This window comes from Phocoena phocoena, chromosome 14 (genome assembly GCF_963924675.1).
Source record: "Phocoena phocoena chromosome 14, mPhoPho1.1, whole genome shotgun sequence".
Classification (NCBI taxonomy): domain Eukaryota; kingdom Metazoa; phylum Chordata; class Mammalia; order Artiodactyla; family Phocoenidae; genus Phocoena; species Phocoena phocoena.
Genome location: NC_089232.1, coordinates 59,054,170 through 59,060,169, shown reverse-complemented (window position 1 = coordinate 59,060,169; position 6,000 = coordinate 59,054,170).

Here is a 6,000-nt window from a genome sequence, read left to right as displayed (position 1 = left end):
GGTTGTTTCAATCTCCGGGCTATTGTAAATAGAGCTGTAATGAACGTTTTGGTACGTGACTCTTCTTGAATTCTGGTTTTCTCAGGGTATATTCCCAGTAGTGGGATTGCTGGATTCTCTGGTAGTTCTATTTGTAGTTTTTTAAGGAACCTCCATCCTGTTCTCCATAGTGGCTGTACCAATTCACACTCCCACCAGCAGTGCAAGAGTGTTCCCTTTTCTCCACAGCCTCTCCAGCATTTATTGTTTCTAGATTTTTTGGTGATGGCCATTCTCACTGGTGTGAGATGTTACCTCATTGTAGTTTTGATTTGCATTTCTCTAATGATTAATGATGTTGAGCATTCTTTCATGTGTTTGTTGGCAGTCTGTATATCTTCTTTGGAGAAATGTCTATTTAGGTCTTCTGCCCATTTTTGGGTTGGGTTGTTTGTTTTTTTGTTATTGAGCTGCACGTAAATTTTAGAGATCAATCCTTTGTCAGTTGCTTCATTTGCAAATATTTTCTCCCATTCTGAGGGTTGTCTTTTGGTCTTGTGTATGGTTTCCTTTGCTGTGCAAAACCTTTTAAGTTTCATTAGGTCCCTTTTCTTTATTTTTGTTTTTATTTCCATTTCTCTAGGAGGTGGGTCAAAAAGGATCTTGCTGTGATTTATGTCATAGAGTGTTCTGCCTATGTTTTCCTCTAAGAGTTTGATAATTTCTGGCCTTACATTTAAGTCTTTAATCCATTTTGAACTTATTTTTGTGTATGGCGTTAGGGAGTGATCTAATCTCATACTTTTACATGTACCTGTCCAGTTTTCCCAGCACCACTTATTGCAGAGGCTGTCCTTTCTCCACTGTACATTCCTGCCTCCTTTATCAAAGATAAGGTGACCATATGTGCATGGGTTTATCTCTGGGCTTTCTATCCTGTTCCATTGATCTATCTTTCTGTTTTTGTGCCAGTACCATACTGTCTTGATTACTGTAGCTTTGTAGTATAATCTGAAGTTAGGGAGCCTGACTCCTCCTGCTCTGTTTTTCGTTCTCCAGATTGCTTTGGCTATTCGGGGTCTTTTGTGTTTCCATACAAATTGTGAAATTTTTCGTTCTAGTTCTGTGAAAAATGCCAGTGGTAGTTTGACAGGTATTGCATTGAATCTGTAGATTGCTTTGGGTAGCAGAGTGATTTTCAAAATGTTGATTCTTCCAATCTAAGTACATGGTATATCTCTCCATCTATTTGTATCATCTTTAATTTCTTTCATCAGTGTCTTATAACTTTCTGCATACAGGTCTTTGTCCTTAGGTAGGTTTACTCCTAGATATTTTTTTTCCCTATTTTTTTTTAACATCTTTATTGGGGTATAATTGCTTTACAATGGTGTGTTAGTTTCTGCTTTATAACAAAGTGAATCAGTTATACATATACATATGTTCCCATATGTCTTCCCTCTTGCGTCTCCCTCCCTCCCACCCTCCCTATCCCACCCCTCCAGGCTGTCACAAAGCACCGAGCCAATATCCCTGTGCCATGCGGCTGCTTCCCACTAGCTATCTACCTTACTACGTTTGTTAGTGTGTATATGTCCATGACTCTCTCTCGCCCTGTCACAGCTCACCCTTCCCTCTCCCCATATCCTCAAGTCCATTCTCCAGTAGGTCTGCGTCTTTATTCCTGTCTTACCCCTAGGTTCTTTATTATGTTTTTTTTTCTTAAATTCCATATATATGTGTTAGCATACGGTATTTGTCTTTTTCTTTCTGACTTACTTCACTCTGTATAACAGCCTCTAGGTCTATCCACCTCATTACAAATAGCTCAATTTCGTTTCTTTTTATGGCTGAGTAATATTCCATTATATATATGTGCCACATCTTCTTTATCCATTCATCTGATGATGGGCACTTAGGTTGTTTCCATCTCCGGGCTATTGTAAATAGAGCTGCAGTGAACATTTTGGTACATGACTCTTTTTGAATTTTGGTTTTCTCAGGGTATATGCCCTGTAGTGGGATTGCTGGGTCATATGGTAGTTCTATTTGTAGTTTTTTAAGGAACCTCCATACTGTTCTCCATAGTGGCTGAACCAGTTCACATTCCCACCAGCAGTGCAAGAGTGTTCCCTTTTCTCCACAGCCTCTCCAGCATTGATTGTTTCTAGATTTTTTGATGATGGCCATTCTGACTGGTGTGAGATGATATGTCATTGTAGTTTTGATTTGCATTTCTCTAATGATTAATGATGTTGAGCATTCTTTCTTGTGTCTGTTGGCAGTCTGTATATCTTCTTTGGAGAAATGTGTATTTAGGTCTGCCCATTTTTGGATTGGGTTGTTTGTTTTTTTGTTATTGAGCTGCATGAGTTGCTTGTAAATTTTGGAGATTAATCCTTTGTCAGTTGCTTCATTTGCAAATATTTTCTCCCATTCTGAGGGTTGTCTTTTGGTCTTCTTTATGGTTTCCTTTGCTGTGCAAAAGCTTTGAAGTTTCATTAGGTCCCATTTATTTATTTTTGTTTTTATTTCCATTTCTCTAGGAGGTGGGTCAAAAAGGATCTTGCTGTGATTTATGTCATAGAGTGTTCTGCCTATGTTTTCCTCTAGGAGTTTGATAGTTTCTGGCCTTACATTTAGGTCTTTAATCCATTTTGAGCTTATTTTTTGTGTATGGTGTTAGGGAGTGATCTAATCTCATACTTTTACATGTACCTGTCCAGTTTTCCAGCACCACTTATTGAAGAGGCTGTCCTTTCTCCACTGTACATTCCTGTCACCTTTATCAAAGATAAGGTGTCCATATGTGCGTGGGTTTATCTCTGGGCTTTCTATCCTGTTCCATTGATCTATCTTTCTGTTTTTGTGCCACTACCATACTGTCTTGATTACTGTAGCTTTGTAGTATAGTCTGAAGTTAGGGAGCCTGACTCCTCCTGCTCTGTTTTTCGTTCTCCAGATTGCTTTGGCTATTTGGGGTGTTTTGTGTTTCTTTTTTTTTTTTTTTTTTGTGGTACGCGGGCCTCTCACTGCTGTGGCCTCTCCCGTTGCGGAGCACAGGCTCCGGACGCGCAGGCTCAGCGGCCATGGCTCATGGGCCCAGCCGCTCCGCAGCATGTGGGATCTTCCCTGACCGGGGCACGAACCCGCGTCCCCTGCATCGGCAGGCGGACTCTCAACCACTGCGCCACCAGGGAAGCCCGTGTTTTGTGTTTCTATACAAATTGTGAAATTTTTCGTTCTAGTTCTGTGAAAAATGCCAATGGTAGTTTGACAGGGGTTGCATTGAATCTGTAGATTGCTTTGGGTAGTAGAGTGATTTTCACAATGTTGATTCTTCCAATCCAAGTACATGGTATATCTCTCCATCTATTTGTATCATCTTTAATTTCTTTTTTCAGTGTCTTATAATTTTCTGCATATAGGTCTTTTGTCTCCTTAGGTAGGTTTATTCCTAGATATTTTATTCTTTTTGTTGCAATGGTAAATGGGAGTGTTTTCTTGATTTCACTTTCAGATTTTTCATCTTTAGTGTGTAGGAATGCCAGAGATTTCTGTGCATTAATTTTGTATCCTGCACCTTTACTGAATTCATTGATTAGCTCTAGTAGTTTTCTGGTAGCGTCTTTAGGATTCTCTATGTATAGTATCATGTCATCTGCAAACAGTGACAGCTTTACTTCTTCTTTTCCGATTTGGATTCCTTTTATTTCCTTTTCTTCTCTGATTACTGTGGCTAAAGCTTGCAAAACTATGTTGAATAAGTGTGGTGGGAGTGGGCAACCTTGTCTATTTTCTGATTTTAGTGGAAATGCTTTCAGTTTTTCACCATTGAGGATGATGTTGGTTCTGGGTTTGTCATATATGGCCTTCATTATGTTGAGGAAGGTTCCCTCTATGCCTACTTTCTGCAGGGTTTTTATCATCAATGGGTGTTGAGTTTTGTCAAAAGCTTTCTCTGCATCTATTGAGATGATCATATGGTTTTTCTCCTTCAATCTGTTAATATGGTTTATCACATTGATTGATTTGCGTATATTGAAGAATCCTTGCATTCCTGGAATAAACCCCACCTTGATCATGCTGTATGATCCTTTTAATATGCTGTTGGATTCTGTTTGCTAGTATTTTGTTGAGGATTTTTGCATCTATGTTCATCAGTGATATTGGCCTGTAGTTTTCTTTCTTTGTGACATCCTTGTCTGGTTTTGGTATCAAGGTGATGGTGGCCTCGTAGAATGAATTTGGGAGTGTTCCTTCCTCTGCTATATTTTGGACGAATTTGAGAAGGATAGGTGTTAGCTCTTCTCTAAATGTTTGATAGAATTCAACTGTGAAGCCATCTGGTCCTGGGCTTTCGTTTGTTGGAAGATTTTTAATCACGGTTTCAATTTCAGTGCTTGTGATCGGTCTGTTCATATTTTCTATTTCTTCCTGATTCAGTCTTGGCAGGTTGTGCTTTTCTAAGAATTTGTCCATTTCTTCCAGGTTGTCCATTTTATTGGCATAGAGTTGCTTGTAGTAATGTCTCATGATCTTTTGTATTTCTGCAGTGTCAGTTGTTACTTCTCCTTTTTCATTTCTAATTCTATTGATTTGAGTCTTCTCCCTTTTTTTCTTGATGAGTCTGGCTATTGGTTTATCAATGTTGTTTATCTTCTCAAGGAACCAGCTTTTAGTTTTATTGATCTTTGCTATCATTTCCTTCATTTTTTTTTTCATTTATTTCTGATCTGATTTTTATGATTTCTTTCCTTCTGCTAACTTTGGGTTTTTTTTTAACCTTTCTTCTGTAATTGCTTACGTGCAAGGTTAGATTGTTTATTCGAGATGTTTCCTGTTTCTTGAGGTAGGATTGTATTGCTATAAACTTCGCTCTTAGATCTGTTTTTGCTGCATCCCATAGGTTTTGGGTCATCGTGTCTCCATTGTCATTTGTTTCTAGGTATTTGTTTATTTCCTCTTTGATTTCTTTAGTGATCACTTCGTTATTAAGTAGTTTATTGTTTAGCCTCCATGTGTTTGTATTTTTTACAGATCTTTTCCTGTAATTGGTATCTAGTCTCATAGCACTGTGGTCGGAAAAGATACTTGATACAATTTCAATTAGGCTTGATTTGTGACCCAGGATATGATCTATCCTGGAGAATGTTCCATGAGCACTTGAGAAAAATATGTATTCTGTTGTTTTTGGATCGAATGTCCTATAAATATCAATTAAGTGCATCTTGTTTAATGAATCATTTAAAGCTTGTGTTTCCTTATTTATTTTCATTTTGTATAATCTGTCCATTGGTGAAAGTGGGGTGTTAAAGTCCCCTACTATGAATGTGTTACTGTCGATTTCCCCTTTTATGGCTGTTACTATTTGCCTTATGTATTGAGGTGCTCCTATGTTGGGTGCATAAATATTTACAATTGTTATATCTTCTTCTTGGATCAATCCCTTGATCATTATGTAGTGTCCTTCTTTGTCTCTTCTAATAGTGTTTATTTTAAAGTCTATTTTGTCTGATATGAGAATTGCTGCTCCAGCTTTCTTTAGGTTTCCATTTGCATGGAATATCTTTTTCTATCCCCTTACTTTCAGTCTGTATGTGTCTCTAGGTCTGAAGTGGGTCTCTTGTAAACAGTATATATATGGGTCTTGTTTTTCTATCCATTCAGCCAATCTGTGTCTTTTGGTGGGAGCATTTCGTCCATTTACATTTAAGGTAATTATCGATATGTATGTTCCTATTCCCATTTTCTTAATTATTTTGGGTTCATTATTTTAGGTCTTTTTCTTCTCTTGTGTTTCTTGCCTAGAGAAGTTTGTTTAGCATTTGTTGTAAAGCTGGTTTGGTGGTGCTGAACTCTCTCAGCTTTGCTTGTCTGTAAAGGTTTTAATTTCTCCATCAAATCTGAATGAGATCCTTGATGGGTAGAGTAATCTTGGTTGCAGGTTTTACTCCTTCATCACTTTAAATATGTCCTGCCAGTCCCTTCTGGCTTGCAGAGTTTCTGCTGAAAGATCAG